Consider the following 18,728-nt stretch of genomic DNA (forward strand, 5'->3'; position numbering starts at 1 on the left):
TATAGGAGTACGATTCTTCATAGAAGACAATTCGCTTTTATTTCATTTATTTATTGAATATAAAAATCTCTTACAATTATGTGTGTAAATCTTAGAGTAACTTATTTAGTTGTAGTTGTAAATTATAAATCAGTTTGAGAAATTGTATCACACTAGCACAAAAATTGCATATTTCATTTGGTTATTCGCATATTTGTCTTGCATTCGGGAAGATTGTACGTTCTGGAATGTCGTACCAGATAGTGCATTTACAAGCTTCAGAATGTTTCAGTGCAAATGCACTCCTGACACGCAACCCAAAACCTTCAAAGGATGCTCAGTTAATCGTTTATCGTTGTCGCATATATCGGTTTATCGTTTAATCGTTTGTTTTTCAGCCCGTCGCGGTCGCGTAGCCAGTCTGGGCGTGGGCGTGGGCGTGGCAGCGACTGTGGCAGTCAGTGGATTTTCCTGCAGCTGTTACTGGATTTGGCAGAACAGAAACAAAAAAAAGAAGGGATACGAGGGAACACGAACTAACAGAAAAATCAAGAAAAAAACCGAAACTCATGCAGAATAAAGCTGAACATGTGGGGCGAGAGAAGGTGCAATGAACCACCAGCGATTTGTGTGCGCGATCCGATCCAACGGAAACACCCATGTCAGCCCCCATCGAAAATGAGTGATAAGCAATCGCAGGTGCCAAGGTGCGGAGCCGATAAGGCCCACCCGTTGCTGGTGGAAAGTGGGTCGATGCGGATCGCTGATTGCCGATCGGTGATCGGTTATACAAGTCATTTGTATGTCACAAAAAATGTCGTTTGCTCCCTCTAAGTATGCTCTCGGGGGCCCATCAGTCACCGGTTAAATCCATGCGGAAACTGACAAAGTAAAACATGAATTGCTCCCCCGCCCTGACCAGGAGATAAGATAGGAAAGACGATTATAAGCTGATAAATGTACAGGGTACACGATGCATGTGGGGGGGGGGGGGGGACTCCCACAGCATTTATGATCCCCTGCCCATCCAAACAGTTCCAAATGTTATTTGGAGCAAAGATTCGTTTTTTGTATTCTGCCAAAGGCAGCCTTCGATCTCGACTTGCATGGCTGCTTTTTACTCGACTCTCGGGGTGCGGCAAAATAAATCCAAAACGAGGCCAAACATTGAGCAGGCATTGGGCTCAAATTAACAAAAAAAAAAAAAAAGAAACGACACGAAAAGCGAACCAAACACCAAGAAAAAGAAAAGCAGCAAATTAAAAAACAAAATCCATATTTGTGGGACGGAAAAAGTAACAGAATTTTAACAATTTCCAAAAAAAAAAAACACACGCCGCGTACACGTGATGCGTCATCTGTGGCAGCGAAGGGTATGGATGCCACATACGAATAAAAATGTGGACTAAGTTTTGGAAAGACGACTGACAGCCAATGAAAAGTTTCTGCTTATAAAAATTCATAATACGAGTATGTGTAAACCATTCAGTGTTGTTGTTTTTTTTAATCGCGTGCCAGCAAACCGAGTGCTTGAGTGTCTCTGTGTGTGCCTGTGTGTGTTCTAATTTCGAAAGAACAAGAGCTCGGTCAATTAAATAAATTATTGTTCATTACAGTCGCTCTGTGTGCGTGTGCGTGTGAGTGCTTAGGTGTGTGTTTATGGGGCGTATCGATAAATGAAAAGCTGGCTCGCTCATAAGCTTAAAAAGCGTTAACTGAATAAAAAGCAACGAAATGCGGTTTGGTTTTTGGTTTCTATGCCACGAAAAAAATTTTCTAAAATGCCCCAAAACATCAGTAGTACTCCACCCCTAGCCCCCCTACCACTTTTCTTCCCTCTTTATGGCGCACTTAGTGGCTCAGTTATAATTTCATTAGGCAAATGCTGAGCATTTTTCATTAGCACTTTATGAAGCACCGACCCGTGCCCCTCCCCCCTCCACCCACAAACAACAACACGTTTACTTCCACTATCTGGGTCATCAAAGCTGCCAGTGCCAACAAAGTTTCGAAGAAGTGTTGTCGTCACCGGAAGTGGCCCATAACGCTACTTAGATAAATTACAGTTTGACTTGGCCAAAAAAGTATTTGCAAATGCAAACAGACACTCGAAGAGCGGGAAAATGGATTTTGGGGGTAAAGAAAGAGCAACAGAAGCAGAAGCAGAATATACCCAAAACACCTAAGCTCCTCTCTCTCTCTCTCTCCAACAAAATACAAATACACTCAATGAAAAGTGTTCATTAGAAAGAACGTGTTTCCTTCTCGTTAACCAATTTGGTAGGTCGCATGATCGGCGCGGCCGAGTCACAAAACACGCACGCGGACTCTGGCAGTCGTATTATCTGCTAAACAGACACACACACATACCCACACAAGTCCACAATACATATAGTAGTTATATATATACATATGTACAGCTATATCTGTGTGTAGAAGCCAACGCACGCGCGCACACACAATCATCTGAGAGAAGAAACGCATATCGCTTGGAGAACGCTGCGTATACGTAATACCAATTGTGGAATGTTTGCTATTCCAGACGTGCTTTATCTGCCGACAGGCCAGACCCGACCAGACCAGACGGGGAGACAGACAAAAGCATAGAATGGCAACCCTTGTGCTGTCTGTCTGACGGGCAAAATATTTCACAAATTTTATGAATGATTTTTCGGTTATTTCAAGTGAGCGCGGGCTCTCGCTTAGCAACAGACGCACAGTCACAGCGATATGGAAGTAGAAAGAAGAAATTCCATGTATTCCAATGTACGAGTATTCCAGATGAATTTGCCACAGCGGCGTTTATAAATAACAACAATTGACGCAGCTAACTAATGACGACTGTTGTGGCAGCATAAGGCGGTATTTTTCGGCTGTTTTTATGGGGATTTTGTCTAAAATTAAAGACAACAGCTAAAAAACTGAGTCATGCGCCAAAGGCGTGATAGCTAATGAGAATATATTTTTGAAAGACCGAAAGATTAAGAGGAGCAGGGGCTGATATAGATAGAAAGGAAAGACCTACGAAAGACAGGGGAAATGTAATGAATGAACTCGTCAACGCCCTGGCACACTTAAATCTTTAATGTTCTGCCTCTAACTTTTAACTTTAACTCTTGTTTGGCTAAGAACAACAAAAGTGCCTTCGACTAGGACGACTAAAAACCCATCGACAAAACCTGATATCAAAGAGTGTGTGTGCGTGTGTGTCTGTGAAGATTTGTTGGCAGGCTCAGGTTGACCCAAATCGGTAAAGGCCTTAAGCAAAGTCTATCGTATCGTATCGTATCGTGTCGATTGCCTTCTTGGTGATGTAATAAGTGGCAAAGCGAAGTGACACACAAGTGTGCATTCAATGTGCCACAGAAAAAGGGGGGGGGGGGGGGCAGGAGTAGGTGGAAGCCGATGGGTCAGAGGTGGGCAATAGATGAGTTATGCAGTTGGCCATAAATTTGTCATTTCGAGTGCATTTTGGTCATATTTATAGAGCACTTCACGACTTCGTTTTACGGGGCAGCAAACTAATAAATGTCAGAGCTCTCTGGCAAACACATATATATAGATATAGATAGATAGATAGATGCTCTTGTTCTTGTTCTTTTTCTTTCCACTTCGCATGGCAACATTTCACTTTTCATTTTACCCTGCAGTGCAACCCCCCTGTCCGTCCCTCGTTCTTTCCTCCCTTGCAAAATGTGCATTGCAATATTGGCCCAGTGCCAAAAAGAATCTTTATTTTTGGCTCCTTGGCTAAGCTCGCGAACTGCAGCCAGGCAGTGCCTATGTATCCGATAGATACTTATAGTCGTACACTCTTGGGCCATGCCAAAGTTATCTAGGTTGGCTATACTATATATACTGTATTCAGTGCAGCAGCGCATAACTGACGGCCCGACCAAAAATCAATAGCCAGGCGGCCGCAAGGCCCGAAGCGGCCCATCCAGCTGTAATTATTTGAGGTGCCAAAAAAACACATTTCAAACTAATCAAACTGCAGGCTGAGGATGGGAATTCCCCTCCCCCCCTACCCCACTTGGGGGAATCTGGGTCGTAACACTGACCCACTTCCTTCTTTACATAACTGCTGTGCTGTGAAGGACGAAGGGGCGGTCGCGTTGCAGGAGGCCGAGATTGACCTCCATTTGGTATAGTTTAGCAGGCTGCTGCAATGGAATCTCCTCCACATATGACCTTGCGGCCCGGGCTGAAGGTCGCCTTTTAACAGCAAACTTTCGAAACAAAAGACATCCAAAGAGCGTGAATGTATATTTAAGCACTTGGAAACTTTCGAATGCTGGGACCCCAAACGAACCTACTGAAACACGTGATTCATTCAGACTGCTAGACTGGACTTATCAGCAAAACAACTAAATACTCTCGTACGTCAAGCAGCTTCCAAATAAACGCTGACTAACATATGTAAATGGTACATACATATATACTTTGTGGTATATAGCTAACGATCCATCACTAAGTGACGCCGGCAATGATGTCATAACGATATCTGTTCATGACAGTCGACGTGTTTGGGATGGTCTCTGTCTGGGGCTGTCTACGGCTGATATCAGTTAAAGTTCAAATTCCAAATGCAAATTTAGCTGAATCTACATATAAAATATACGTTCGAGCTCCTGGGCTAAGTTCTGTGTTCTACAATTTAAACAAAAAGAACGGACTGCAAAGTCCAATGGCATATACCTATCAAATTTGATATGCTAAATATACAAATATTCGAGTGAAATGTTTTCGTTTTGTTTGGAACACACTTTTACGCAGATTTCTCTTGTATCAAAGTTGTTTTTCTATGGGTTTTTTAGCTTGAAGTTGAAGGCCTTCTAACTGGTTTGGCGACTCGCGAAATGTGTGCCTCCCTTGGGCCTCAAATCAATCAGCGATTCCATGAATCATGTTATATATGTCAGATAGTGTATTATTTAGGATAATATCTGAATCAGCCTGGGCTGTGACATTATCTGTTCGATATATGTTTGTGTGTTTGCTGCTCTGTGCTCTGCTTTCTGTGTCAAATGCATTTTTCAGTCATCCGCCCCCCACATACCCCACATATCAGAGTGAGTGTGTGTTGCCTCTATATATACATACATATGTGTGTGAAAAGCCAACAAAAATCGACCTCATGGCGGAGGCATTGCAGTTATTTCATCACCCACACAGATACACACCCACACAGTGGCACAGTCTCCCCTAGTGTGTGTGTGTGTATGTGTGGGGTCTTATATAAAAGTCTGCTCTGTTCTGTTCTATTCGTTATTTTTACACGAAAATATTGCAATTGGCTGTTACCTCTACACATGCTTGAATTGTATCTATGCGATACACATATATCTGTATATATTTTGTTTGTATTGCAAAAACCGTGCAAGGTCAAGTGATTACGTGTGTGCGTGTGTGTGTGTGTTTGGGGATTGTTTTTGTTGCTTTGAATCTCTCAAATTGCAAGTGCTGCTCGTCTTTGCTGTCTCTCTCTTTCTGCCATACTAAAATTGTTAGTTTATCGCTTGTATGTATTTCTGTTGTGCCTTTCATGTGGTGCCGCCGCCTGCCAAAGCTGGGCTTTAATTGAGCCAAGATTCCGCTTCACTTGGGGAATTAAATCCGCTTTTTTTTTGCAATTAACTTCAGGTGTACTCTGTCGTCGTCTCTCTCTCTCTCTCCCCTCCCCCTTTGTGACCCTGTAACCCTTTCTCTGCCACCCCAGTGCCTGACATTGTTTGAGCTAAATGCTGCCTGCATCTTATATAAGATTCAAATGGATATGCCACCAAAAAGGAAAATTTGGGTTACAAGCAAGTGCAGAAAAACTAAATTTAAAACATTCAGCAAGCGAGAGGGCAACACTACCTGCGGTGTGAAAGAGAGGGAAGGCCGCCGCACAGTGGCCGCTGATTGTTTTAAACAAATTGCCAGGCCAGACGCCGAACACTATAGTGTGTGTTTGAGAGCTATTTGTATCTGTATCTGTATCTGTTACGGAGTGTGTGGGTCCCGTAAAATTGTTCACATTGCATTGGCATTGTTTCGTACCGTGGCAATTACAGGGTGTCTCTCCAACAACTGTGTTGTTGTTGCTGTTGTTGCAGTTGCCAGTGTGCAATTGCATAATCCCCAGGGAAGTACTAAAACAACAAATTATAATGCAATTGCAGTGCAGATGTGCCGAGCCGTTGCTTTACGAATTGAACTGAAATAATGTTACGTATACGAAGGCCCAAATGTTGCTGTTGTTTATGCAATCCCATGCAATCCACAACGAGGGAAACAAACACAAAGAAAACACTTGCGGGGAAAACTCAAAACGAAAACTGTGGCTGGACTGGACTGGGGGGGAAACAAAACCGCTGTGGAGCCACTGGAGCCGCCACTGCCTCGAAATCCGTGCTCGAATCCGGCAAATCCGCAACGAAATCCACAACTGACTGTCGGATGCCTCTGTCCTACGTACGTCCACACCTGCCGCTGGCCACCTGCGCCTCAGTTGGACGCCTCCTGCCCGTGTGTGGCCGACTCGATGGGGAAATGAACACTGACGCTGACCGGGTGCAGGCAAGCAGCCGACAGCGGCCGCAGCCAGCGGCTGGCCTCACATCGTCAGCGTCAGCGGCAGAGACGGCGACGGCGACGACGCCAGCGTCTACTGCAGCAGCGACTGCAGCGTGTTTTTGGCGTTTCGTTGCAAAGGAAAACTGTTACAATTTTAGGCCGATTTTCTTTTAGCCGAACGTTGCAGCGCGACGCGAACCGACAATGCTTTCCGTTTTGATGGCCACGCGGACGTGAATGAAAGAAACTTGCAGCGCGTGTGTGTGTTTGTTGTGTGTGTGCGAAGGGGTTTGTGTGTGTGTGTGGCCGACCAAAGACGCTCTAAGGTGAAATATACTAAATGCAGGGCGGAATTTATTTCTGTACGGTCTTCTCTCGCTGCAACGCCTGCAAGTGCAGCAGCTGCCACAACAGCAACACACACAGGCACATGGACAAGCACACGCACGAACACACGTACACGAACACGCACACTTGTCGGCAAACTTTTCATTTCGTTTCGCGTTTCGTTTCGAAAAACTAAAAAGTCAAACTACTTGGTCTAATGCTGAAGCTCAACTGTCAGCTGCTCGTTTCGGTTCCGTTCGAAAGCTAACACTCGGCATTCCATATGAAGCGACACGACACGACACGCAAAGATAGGGAGAGAGCGTGCTTTTGGTGGCAAAGCTTTTGTCACTGCACTCACTCACTCACTCACCCTGGCGCTGTCTCTCTTTTTATCTATCGCTCTCGCACAAGCTCCGAGTGGGCCAGTGCCTGTGCCTGCATCTCCCTCACACCTACGAGTATCTCTCATGTCGCAGTTGCAGCTTGCATTGGGCGTTAATGTTCAAGGTCTCGGTATGTATGTATGTATTTCTCTCTCTCTCTCTCTCTCTCTCTCTCTTTGTGCATGTCACAGTTTTGTATTTTTTCCGTGAGAGCCCCCCAATTATGCGAAATTATCGATCAAATTTTGCTCTAAGGTCAACCTTAAATTGAAAATTCAGTTTTCCACCGCGATTATTTTGTTTGAGGCCAGGCCAGCCCGACACAGCTGGTATCGCAATTGTTAATCTTGTCATGCATCATGCATGGCCCGAAGCCTTTCGTGTGATTAGTGTCCCCCTCCCTGCCCAGTTCTCCCGTTTCCCTGTTACTGTTATAATTTCGACACAAATTTAATCTGACACATTTGTGTGTTAAATGATTTAAAGCAACCCAACGCGGGGACCGCTAAAAATACCCAATAGAATTATAGATAAAATTGAGTTTAAAGATTTTACAAAATAAGCGACTTGAAAAGTAGGTTTTTCAACAAATAGGGATTCCAAATACAAGTACCCTCTGTTCCAAGAACCTTTAAAAAAGAAGAGTCTCTGCCAACTGGGGGGATCTGCTTAAAAAACCCATTTTTTTCTCATAAAGATGTACAGATGTGGTTTAGATAGTTCCTCTGTATGAACTTTAATCGTTAGCGTAGAGTAAGAGTATAAAATAAATATAGTATATATTATCTATAAAAGAGTTTCAATCTCCCAACCACAAATGAATAAATAAAATGTTAACCTTTGGTTCTTTCATGAGATATTGATTTTATCTGGTTCTCTCACGTTTCTAAGAATAGCAGCTAGCTTTAACTTTTAGCTGGAACTTGTTACCTATTTCATGCGATTGCGTAAGTTATAGTTTTTTATTGAGTTTGATGGCATTATTTTATACGCGAACAAGCAGCGTAATTCATCATAGACTTGTCATGAGGTCATCCATCGGCTGGAACAGCCACGGAACTGCGTCGAATAGAATGCACACAAGTCGATGGGATGACCGATCCGGTGACAATCGTTTGATTTTTCCATCTCTTTTTAGTGGTGTCGAAAAAAAAGGACGCATTGCAATGACAAAACCCAAAGCGATTGCATAACGTGAAAAAGAAATAGTATATGTACTTTTGTACAAAGAAGAAACGTGTTCGAGCAGAAAGAAAATCAATTTCGTTTTCCTTGACCTCATGGGGTCCCAAGCAGAGGTGGGGACAGACAGAGACAGAGCGATGGGAGAGCGATACTAGAGGGAGAGTGTCGACAAAGGATAATTGACGGTCATTTGAAATGCAAAGTGACAAAAGTGGCTGCAACAAATGTCGAAATAATGTCACCAGAGCATGCCTTTGCCAGAGCCCAGAACCCACTCGTGGATGGCCAATTCACACCGTGGCACCCACCCCTCACCCCTCACCCCTCAATCCGAAGATTGTCAGTGAGCCAAAAAGGCAAAGCGAAACGAAAATAGAAAATGGCAAACCAAATGGTTTTCATTTTGCAGCATTTGTTGCAGCCACGCCAGGCGATTGGATTGGGAGAAAACCCCGTGGCAGCGGGGAATGGGGGATGGTAGGGGGGAATAGAGAGATAAATATAAATAACAAACCAAATCAATTTGCAGCATGAAAATCTTTTTAATTGTTTCTGCCAGAGATTTCGCTGCTTTGTAAATTTCACTCATTACTACGGACGGATTGCTGTTCGGTGTGTGTGTGTGGCATAATTAATGTTTTCAGGCGTTTTCAGAGCGTTGCGTTGCATGTCCGCACCCCCGCCTCCCCCCGCCTGATGGATGGATGAGCGCTGCAAGTTTGTGTGTGCAGGGCGAGGGGGTATAAGAGGGGAAAAGCAGTCAAATCAAATGTAAATGTAAATCAAATTCGAAACGAAATGAAATATTTTAAATGGATATCAAGAAAATGCTGAATAGAATCATATGCAATTTTTGTTTTCTCTCACTGATTATTTTCTAAAACGATGCTTAAACTCTTAAGATTATTTTACTCAAATTCCAATTTATCTTTTGTTTGTTTTTCTTTAAGGGGGGTTTTTTTTAAATGAATCCAACTGAAGCTTATGGCTAAGGAAATTTTCATTTTTAGTATGGCAAAATTAAAGTTCGTTACAAAGTAAAAGAAATGAAAAACTGTTGATAAATTGGACTTGCGAAACGATATGTTATTTCAACACAAAAAAAAAAACAAAAGATTAAACGAAATGTTCAACTGTGGCATGACTCACCCTGTAATTGTTGTTGTTCTCGTTGCTGTTGTTCTTTCTGATGTTGCATTGTTGCAGAACGGCCATTGGATACCACCAGCTGTGTTCACTTGCTTGCACCATATTCAAAGCGAGCACAGGGTGTATCCCAACGGCAGTTGCACAGAGACACGAGACACGGAAGAGCTTTCAGCTGAAAGCTCAGCGCGGACACAAACTATTTCGCTCGCTCGCTCGCTCCTCCCTCTCGATGTATGCAGGTGTGTGTGGGTGGCTGCAGTCCAAGCTGTTTCGGGCACTTCCTATACTAAAATACTTTATGCATTTCCAATAATTGCCATTGCATTGAATTTCACCATTTCTAGCTGATCTTCATCTGAAACTTATATTTCACAATATTTTGAAACTAAAACTTGGGACTTTCGAACCCATTTAGGGAAATAAAAATGCATAGAATCCCTTAGCACCGTATTGATGAATTGTAATTAAAAATATCTGCAAGCTCACCAAAAATATGCAAATTAATCGATACACGACCTCTAAACACTCCATGTTATATTTAATCGGTATGCATTTATTTATTATGTATATTTTTTTTGCATTATTTCCATCGGTTGACCACTCTTTTGGTCCGTTTCGGACCTATTCCGTGCGCTCGGGCCCAACAGCTGCCAGCCGACTTGTGGGATGTTCTCTATATGTACCTATTGTATATGTTCGAGTGGATGTGTGTGTGTGTATGAGCTGCCTACGCAGATTGCTGCACGGGCGTGGAAAGGTCAAGGCTCAAGAATACCAAACAATCCAGGATATATGTACGTAAGGAAGTGTGTTGCATATTCCAAAAGAGAGAACTGCAAGGCAGAGGGTCTCTCTGTCTCTTTCTGTGGGTGCGTGTTCTGCTTGCATGTGTGGGTGCCCTTTCCCTGTAAAACTCAACTGCTTAATTATTGAAATCTAATTGCCATATGCTTGCCACCAAAACGTGCGTCACACGGATTTTATGCTCACACTCCCACCTCCCGCCTCCCACACACAAATACACTCGCCACACGGGGCGCATTGCTGGTGGTGTTTATTTTCGGGCTTCGCTAATCAATTTTCCACACCTGATTCAGGTATTTAGGCGACGCGCCTTTAAAATGAACTTGGACACGGTCACACTCACTCGAACAAAAGGGCGCACTGGGCGCATACTTAATCTCGGAACTGTGGCTGACCTCATCGGAGGCATGCCCGTCACTGAATGGTATGCCCGTTCCCGTGCGCCAGCAAGGAAGCCACTCGGCCAGCATCCGGAAGCTGCAGCCTGAATGCCTGTGGGGGCGAGGCGTGGAAGTGGACGTGGAGCTGGGTGTGGGCGTGGGCTCGCACAGGTGTACTGTTTTGGTCACCAGCCGTCGTATCCCGAAAGTATGCAACAGTATTCGACAGTCGGGCGGCAGTGGCAGCAGTTGGAGGCCAAGAGCAGCAGTAAAAAGCAAACAGTTGGCTGCCGTCGACAGCGATGCCGACGCCGACGCCGACGCCAACAACGACGCTGACTGCGGAGCAGCGCGCTGTGTCGTTAAGTCGCCCACGCAAAAGCTGTGCAGAGCCAAAGCTCCAGCCAGCTCTCTCCCTTTATCTCTCTCTCTCGCTCAGCTGGTGCCTTGCTTTCATTTGTTTTTGTTGAACTTAATCAATTACATTCACATACATACATACCTGCTCTGCTCTGCTCGCTCTCTCACTCACTCTGGCTGTTTCTCCCTCTCTCGGTTTGCCGGTTTTCAAGTTCAAGTTTCTCAGAGAGTGCGCATGACTGCGCCATATTTGTTTGTCCGCTCGCTCTCTCCCTCTCTCTCACACACACACACACTCGCACGAGCAAACACAGTTGCAGTGTGGGTCCGTGGTGCACTTCGATTGTTTTCCCGTCGCTTGCTTTTTGCTGTCGTCATGCAAAATTCAACAAAATTTGTTTTTTGTGCTCCTCCTCTCTCTCCTCACAGTGTGGCGTCCCCGTTGCGGGAATTCTGATTGAGCCTGGCCCCTGTCTCCGCTCAGCTGCACTGAACTGTCGCTAATTAAATTTCCATGCTGACGCAGTGCCGCGAACTAAAAATAAATAAAGGGATTTTTGTTGAACATCAGAAGCAGGCAAACATTATCGATTGCCAGGAGCTGGCTATTTACAAAAAAATATTTTTTAATTTTGTATTTTGAATGGGGGCGTATATTTAAGGAATATTTCGATGACAAAATATTTATGGCTCAGAAATGGGATGGGGAAATCATTAAACAGCTGACTCTGAATCGAGATTAACCTCCTCACCCTTCTTTAAACAAAGTTAACGAAAAGAAACTCTCGACTCCATTACCACCACAGAATTAGACATCACTTGGGTCTTTCATAGTTTTATATGCTTTATAGGTATATAATATGGTAGGTAGAAATATACGTGAAGTAGATAATCCTATATTGCATGCTTCCCAACTCTCACTCTCCCTCTCCACCCGTAAACAAACAAAAGATAAACATTTTAAAAATCATAGAAAATTGAAAAGAAAAGAATATTTAACACAAAAAAATAAATATTTACTGTAGCTATTACACAACTTGGACCTGCCTTTCGAAAAACCAAGGCTTTTTGCTCTGTTATACGTCGCTTTTTGGGCCGGTCCCATTCCTACTTATACAAACTTTGACCCCATTTTGTCACAGTTTCGTAAATCCAATTTTTTTTAAATAAAACGTGTGTACATCATCAGCACCTAGCATCAGCTATCGTTTGGGCTCCGTGTGGATCTATAGGTGCCACAGAGTGGCACATTAACTATAATCCGATCGCGATGAATGTTAATGCATTTTTAGATATTCAATCGAGAAAAACCAGTGATTTATGTAGCCACCATTTTATTAATGAGGTTCCGCATTGATGCTGATTACTTCGACTCGAAAATCAATTTAATGTCACTCTGTGAGAACTCTGGAAAACAGTCAACGGATAGAGCTAGAAATATGAATACTTCACCGAAAATACTCGGCAGAGTGACAGTAGTTGTGGTCTTAATCCTTATTGTACAAAACACACAGGGCCTGTTCAAGGCGACCAACATCAAGTGCCAATGCTATGATAAAACATTTTGTGAGTTTACACAGTGCGAATTGAAGGTAGTTGGACGTGGCCTGGTGGCCATCAACATATACGTTAAGATCCATCAACTGCCAGTGAAGAAAGTCCTTGTGAGTGAAGCAATAGAGAAAACGAGAAGGAAACTATAATTGGAGCTTATAATTCTAGGTAAACGCAAGTCTTTTTCGGAGATTCAATGGCTTCCGGCCATTTCTTTACAATATTACCGTGGACTTTTGTGAGTTTATGAAGCACTCGAAACGCTATCCCTGGTTTGCCATAGCTCATGGCCAAATTTCGGGCTTCTCTAATCTGAATCACACCTGCCCCTACAATGTGAGTAAAGAACTTCAATGAATACCCCGAATAAAATGATATATTCATTTATTTTTGCTGTCAGAATGATATTATTGTCTCGAATATGGTACTGAATGATGCCATGCTGGAGAAGACTCCCTTCCCCACTGGATCCTACATGCTTCAGCTGACTGTCGGCAGTCCCGTGTGGCGTGGCATAACCCAAGTTATGGTCGATATTGTAGAGGTCTAGGGAGCAAAGCGATTGTTTGATTGATGTTGTAATGCTATAATTGTGTTTAGATTGAAACTACTCACTGGCAGATATACATATTTGTAGTGAATCACCCTAGTGAATAAATCAGCGTGAAAAATCGCATTTCATTTTCTAGTATTTTTGCATGAAATTCACCCGCTCCCAAGGTCTTATCGAGTGCATTGCATTGCACACGGTCGTCGTTCGGGTCGTTGAGACTAGTGCAACGAACTCGGAACTAGTATGAACAAAAATGCGGGGGCAATGAGTGAAATGTGTTATGTGGCCATAAAACATGGCCAGCACTTGGCAGTGGAAAATTTCTACGTACACCATAATATAAATCCAAAATAGAACAGAATATTACACATTTTTACTGAAATACTCTTAAGATGTTATTATAACTATTACAGTACAAAAATCAGAAGCTAGATAAGAAATAGAAGCAATTCTATTATAAAATAAACTTATAATAATATTTTTAACAGATTTCATATTTAAGGGACTCGTAGGTTGTTCTGGAAACCCTTTAAAGAATTACATACGCATATATTTGACTAGTATTTAGTATTTGTGTGCCATCGATTTTCGGATTTTTTGTTTGGCTTGGTGGTGAGGGGTTCGGGACCAGGTGTGGGGTGATCCATGTTTTTATCTGCTGTTTCCATTAACTTTGGAACAAGGAGCGGATTAATTAAATGGCCCACAGAAATTCTCGTTTTGCTTTGGCAGGTAGTTGGACTGGTCAGGGTGGGGTGGGGGTGGGTGTGTGAGGGGGTACGTACCCACACGGGAACGATTGCAGTCGCCACTCAGCGTAATCATCAACATCAATTCAATTAAAGCTCGTCGCATGTATGTATGTATGTATATGTACAGATAGATAGATATGTGTGCATGTGTGGGTCTCTGTGGGAGCGAAAGATAATAAAACTGAAAGGCAAAACAAAACGCATAGAGCAATAAGTGCGAATAAGTGTGGCAAAGCGTGTGGTGCAAGAACGTTTTTTTTTGTGCTTTTATCTGCCTGCCAGAGCGAGATAGCCATAGCAGAGAGGGCCTCTCCACATTCTTTGTGCAATGTTTGCCCGGCACCCCCTCCCGCTCGCCCCTCAGCCTATCCGACTGTTTTCATTTGATGTTTGACGCGGTCTCGTTTTGGTTTTTGCTTTTGCTTTTGGCTTTGCCTCTGCTTTTGCTTCCTCTTTGTTTGACGGTGGCGGCTCGGCTGTTTCGGCTGGCATCTCGCAACGAAACGAAACGAAAACGTGAGGCCATCTCGCTCTCGCAAAGAAACGTGCCAAACTGGTTTCCCACACACACACACACACACATGTGGGTACAGCACAGCACTATGGCAGCTATGTATGACCATCTCACTCTCTCTTTCGCGTTGTGCAAGAGGCTGGCCTGGCCGGTCGGTCGGTCGGTCGGTCGGTCGGTCTGTATGTACAACTAGTATCTTAACCTTGAACTTGAAACACAGATACACAGACACAGAGGCAGGCACACACACACAGACACACTCACACAGATACGGCAGAGAGCGCACGACGAAGCCGACACACTGAAAGCACGCGATGCGATGCGATGCTTACGCCGACTGCGACAGACCGAAAGAGCTTTTATTTTTGCCATTTGCGTTTGTCTGTTTGCCTATGTGTGTGTCTCCTCTCTATCTCTATCTCGCTCTCAATACCGCCGATACCTTTACTGACATTTTGGGAAGTGCAGCTTACGCGATGCATACGTAATAGAACGAACACCTGGGCGGACACATCCATCCCATACACACACACACACAAACAAAGATGACGCCACTCTCGGTAATTAAAGCGTTAGTTTTCCATGAAGATGACTTTTCCTAGCCCAACCCCGTTCTCCAGCTTCCGTAATGAGTATTCTCATTCTTTCGATGTGTGGGGGGTTCTGTGAAGATGGGGCGAAACTTACGTAAACGAATTTCGAAATCCCACTCACACAGCCACAGTGAAAATAACCTCTGAAAGGGTATATGTATATTATTGTTTTCTTTTGTATCTAAGCCCTGCGGTCTGCCAGGTATGGCGAGGAGCTGCATTACATTGCAATACTTTGTGGTATGCATTTTTGAGTGAATTGTAGTGTACAATTTCACGGAATTGTTTACCGCATTCAGCTGATCGTGTGCTCGCAGATAATGCACATTCAAAGATGCATATGCATACACACACACACGCTCTGTCATGCATATTCATTTACATCTGTGTGTGAGCATGAATATTGCGGCTTTGATCTTCCCTCTGACACGTGAGGCAATGGGAAATTAACGGCCCGTGTGGTCGTAAAGCTCTAAAGTTGACAACGGTTCTATGAATAAGCAAAGATTCATATGCATAACTGAATGAATAAGCTGACGAAATAAATTGGTAAATAGATCGACAGATAGATGAATCCATTGATTGATATAATCAATGCATTGGAACTTTAAAGTCTCTTAAATGTACATAGATGAGAGCTTGTAGATATATTGATGATATTTTTGCATTTATCGAATGTGCGATTTCCATTAAATGCCATTAGTCCTAAGTGTCGCTCTTGATATTTCCACTGAAATTTTAAGTGGAGTGGAGTGAGTGATGGAGTGTGTGGAACGTCTAATAAACAAGTTGAAAAAACTGCCAAACTTAATGGCAACACACACACACACAGACACATCATTCGAATTTCGCACAAAGTTCCCGAGAATCATAATTCCCTTTTGCCAAATTCCAAATGTACTTTTTCTTTTGTTTTGTTTTGAAGTAAACGGAACTGTTTATAAGCTTTTTTCGCGATTTCTTTTGCTTGTTTCGTGTTGGTTTTTTTTTCTCTTTATTTTTCTTAATTCTTAATTCGTGTGTTGTTTATGTTATAAATAAATGTTGATATTTCTGCAAATTCCGGTGCAAAAAAAATACAAAAAAAGGTTGGGAGAAAACTGGCCTGAGCCATATTGTGGGGGGGGGGGGAGTGTCAGTGTGTGTGTGTGTGGGTGCTTGCCAACTTTGCTCTTCGCAATTGTTGACTGTATTTTCCGCAATCAAAACAACATTTTTCGTGATGGTTGATCCGGGGAGGGGAGGGAACGGAACGGAACGTTCGATGACGCCGTCGAAAAAATGTTAACTACGACGCAATTTCGTTTACTCACATTTCTCTCATTTACTCTCCGGTTGGTTCCGCTCCTGCTTTTATGTATTTTTTTTCTTTGTCAAACACTTTGTTTTCAGTTAACTGGGGGGTTGTATTCTACTGTGTTCCTTCAGGATATTGATGCGTCACAGAAAAAACACGGAACGCGTAGTATTATTTAATGTACTATTATGGAGGGTCGTGTGTTTGTGGGCCTGCGATCGGTTGAAGGTGCCGCTGCAATGTCTGTCAGGCCGCATGGAAAGTTCTCGCGCTGTTCTGGCCGTTCTCTGCTGCGAGCGCAGTCGCTAACGGCGCGCCGGCAGAGTTTCTTTTCTATCTTTCTAGTTTGGCTTTTGAGCGCCGCTCTCTCGCTCTCTCTCTCTCTGTCTCTCTTTTCGACGCTGCTTCAGTTTCGTCAAGTTTTTTTTTCACATTTTCCTGTTCCTGATTCTTTGATTTTGCTCTGGCTTTGCTGTATCCCGCTGTTCCTGTTGCTGTTTCGCTTTTGCTTGCCACCTTTTGGGTTGCCCTACTGCCCCACACACCGATGTTGCCTACACTCAAACCACATGACGACGCTCGGCCTGATGGCCTTCAATTGGCTCTCTTTCCCTCTCTGCCTTGCTCTTTGTCTCTCTTTCTCTGTATTGCTGTTGCTTCCTCTACCATTCTTTCATTCATTATTATCCACGTTCTTTTTTTGCCTCATGCTTGCCTCTGTATACGTTGCACATTTGTTTCTGCTTTTTTTTTCTTGACGAAAATGAGTTCTCTTCTCTCCTTTTCTATAGCCTCTCTCCCATCCATACATGTACATAGCTGCAAACTTTTATCTTTGCGTTTACGTGTGTGTTTGTTTGTGGGTGTGTGATGACTTTTGCTTTTCCCGAATTCCTGTTTTTGTTGCGCCGAAACAAAACAAAATTTCACAAAACATGTGAGATCTGACCAGAGCAGGATCCTGGCAGAAAATAAGCACGTTCTACCCAGATCCATGATTAGATCAAGGTACTAGAGGGTTTGGCAATATCACTCTGAGAGATACGATTTATCTACGTTTCTTAGACCCTAAACAGACGAAAACTCAAAAGAAAACGAAGACGCAGTAAAGCTACTGCTGTCCCAGTCCTGTTCCTTTACTCGTACATATTTACGTATGTATTTATTTTTGCAGTCACGTGTGTGCTTCGATATATGTACATATGTGCATACATATAGACAAATGTATTTCTCATATGTATATTGTATGCTATAAAATTATCGTATGTTATGTTCTAATCTGCGTTCAGCAATAATCAAATTCAAGTGAAGGGAATTCCCAAAACAAACTTTTATTTCCAATGAATTTATGTAGATAACAATGGGATTTTGGAATATTTATATTTTCTAGATTTTTCTATATGTGTCTAAGGCTTACCTTTGATCAGCAGATGCAATGGTGGTTACCCCCCATTCCATTCCACTTTGATGATGCAATTTTTGTTCCTTTTCCATTTCATTTTTCACTGACATTTCCCTTATTTGTACAAGTATTTCGTATCTTTGTTGTTGTTTCTTTCTTTATATAACCAGAACTCACATGTTTTGGGGCACGTAATCAACATGGTTGGAATTTTGTTTTGCATTTGTATTTCTTCCGCAAACACACAAATAAATGCACTTCAAATTAAGTTGATTTCGAACGAGATATAATTTGTTTAATTCAAAAAGATTCCTTTTAAACTGCCACTTATTTTGTACATGCATATTTGACAGGCACTTCTCATGTTATTATTTGACAGTTGAACACAATTAATTCGCAATTATTTATTTGGCTGATTTCGGATTCAATTTCCCTGTTGATGTCATTTGCGTGTCCAATTTTAAGCAAACCAAATGATTGTTTGGGACATTTTTGTTTTGTTTTTGGTTTTTTTTTGTTAGAATTCTTCAGATGGGGTTGTTTGGTGTTGGCTGGGCTGCTGGGAATGAAGCGTTGTTCGCAGCTCGCTTGTCGGACTTTCAATGCCAACGCGCAGCCCAGCAGAAAGTGGCAGAGCTGTCGCAGTCGCCGCCTCAGTGGCGTCGAGCCGAAAGCTCTACGACACGACAAACAGAGATGAAACGAACAAGTGTGGGCTGGCACTGCAGGCGGGAAAGAGAGGGGGACAGATGAACAGAGCGAGACAGGGCTAGCAAAAGAGCGTGGGGTGGGAGAGAAGACAGTCTTTGGAGATGAGTAGAAAGGAGCGCGGCGCGTCCGTCCCACTGCCAAAGCCCAAAAACAAAATAAAGACACAACTCGTCAAAAGAGGAAGAGGAGCTGAGCTCAAGTTCAAGGATGTTATGTAATGA

General features: G+C 43.1%; 1 long non-coding RNA gene across 2 annotated transcripts; it reads right to left on the minus strand.

Annotated features, from left to right (window-relative positions):
* Positions 1-206: 206 nt before the first annotated feature.
* Positions 207-18,407, minus strand: LOC117187019. Of its 2 annotated transcripts, none has more exons than XR_004471825.1 (3): positions 17,812-18,407; positions 11,274-11,666; positions 207-10,492 (listed from the first exon to the last, which is right to left on the minus strand). It is a non-coding gene; the product is annotated as an uncharacterized LOC117187019 (long non-coding RNA). The 2 variants fall into 2 exon arrangements; XR_004471826.1 differs by having other exon boundaries at positions 16,411-18,407.
* Between the last annotated feature and the right edge of the window lie 321 nt (positions 18,408-18,728).

The sequence above is a fragment of the Drosophila miranda genome, chromosome 2, assembly GCF_003369915.1.
Source record: "Drosophila miranda strain MSH22 chromosome 2, D.miranda_PacBio2.1, whole genome shotgun sequence".
In the NCBI taxonomy this organism is placed as follows: domain Eukaryota; kingdom Metazoa; phylum Arthropoda; class Insecta; order Diptera; family Drosophilidae; genus Drosophila; species Drosophila miranda.